This window comes from Cenococcum geophilum, assembly GCF_001692895.1.
Source record: "Cenococcum geophilum 1.58 unplaced genomic scaffold K441scaffold_80, whole genome shotgun sequence".
Classification (NCBI taxonomy): Eukaryota; Fungi; Ascomycota; class Dothideomycetes; order Gloniales; family Gloniaceae; genus Cenococcum; species Cenococcum geophilum.
The window spans coordinates 521,439-523,153 of record NW_027137638.1 but is presented as its reverse complement, the minus strand read 5'-3'; positions in this window follow the sequence as shown (position 1 = coordinate 523,153).

Here is a 1,715-nt window from a genome sequence, read left to right as displayed (position 1 = left end):
CCTAATAGAATATAACTAAGCTACGGACCGTAATTAATAAAAACACTAAAAAATCAACTATAGAGTGCCTACAAATTCTTATTAAAGACCTCCGGCACCTATAGCACGGCCTTAACACTAAGCTTTAAACAGACAACTTCCTATATAATAAACTTATTACGGCCTACTAGGAAGTAGAGCCTTATAAGTACGCCTACTATAAGCCTATAGATACCTTAGCTAGCCTTATTAATAATCTATACTCCTCTATTATAACCTATAAAGTCTTAAACCTACTAGGCAGCACTTAAGCCTTTATTACAAATATTCAATATCTATAAATAGACTCAGACGTCTACTTTACAGACCGCCGCTACCGCTAGCAGCACCTATACCAACTAAGTCCTACCTATAACCCCCATAGCAACCCCTATATAAAAGCATACCCCTATAGATAAATAAGCCAGAAATGCTTTATATATAGCAAAGAAGGATATTAGTCTACAAGGTATACCCAGGAAGAACGTAATAGGTCTAAAAAGAGATTTAATAAACGGATTAGCTAGTTTATCTTAAAATACAAAGGAAAGAAAGAAGAGGAGCCCCCTAATAAGTTAATAGAAGCCTTTATAATTAACTTTAACCTAAATAACTAGAAACAGGAGACCCCAGAGACGTTCCTAACTACTTTTAGACCTTTTACGGACAGCTAAGCCTTTAATATTATAACCGTATTAGCCAACCATTCCTTTATACACTTAGTTACGCCTAAAAACTATTTCATAAGCACCCCTATTATAGACGTTATAAATTATAAGCAGGACCTATTTATATATATCACCATAGAACGCTATACCCCTAAGGAATTCTACGGTGTTATAATTAACACAAGCGCCTCTAAGAAGTCTACTATAGGCTACGGATAATACCTCGCATATAAGACTACCGCAAATAACAATATAAACATTAATATTACGCAAACTAAGGCCGTAAACATCCAATTCGGCATTAGCTTAACTGTATTAATTAGATCAATTACAGTTAAGACCCCAATTAGCCTAGTTAACTTCCACATAGTAAAAGCAGACACCCCTTTCTTACTTTACCTTACGGACATAGACAGGTTATAGGTTTACTACAACAATATTACGGACACCTTAATCGGCCCCGCAACTACCCTAGGAAGCAAGCATATTACCCTACCAATTATACGATAATTTAGACACCCGTTCCTTATATAAGGAGAGACTTTACAGACCTACATTTAGGAATCTTTTAACTATAACCTGTGCTACCTTACTAGTACGGAGATCTACTATCTGCACCACTATTTCGGCCACCTGTTAGCCAAAAAGCTATATAGAGTCCTTAAACGCTCTAGACACAACAACGTTAATAAAAAGGCAGTTAATTACCTAACTAAATACTACTCCTTTTACCAGAAATACAGATGTTCCCTAGGCTAATTTAAGTTTACCCTTTATAAGGACCTTAACTTCAACCACTTAGTATACATAGATATTATGTACATTAACGGCAGCCCAGTATTATATATAATTAACGAGGCAACCCGCTACTAAGCCGCCCGTTAGTTGTAAAATATATCCACAAAGCACACTTAGGATATTTTACGGACCTACTAGATTAACACGTACGTTAGACCTCCTAAGTATATCACCCATAACGCCGGTAGGAACTTCATCAGCAAGGAATTCTAGCAATATACTATAGCCATG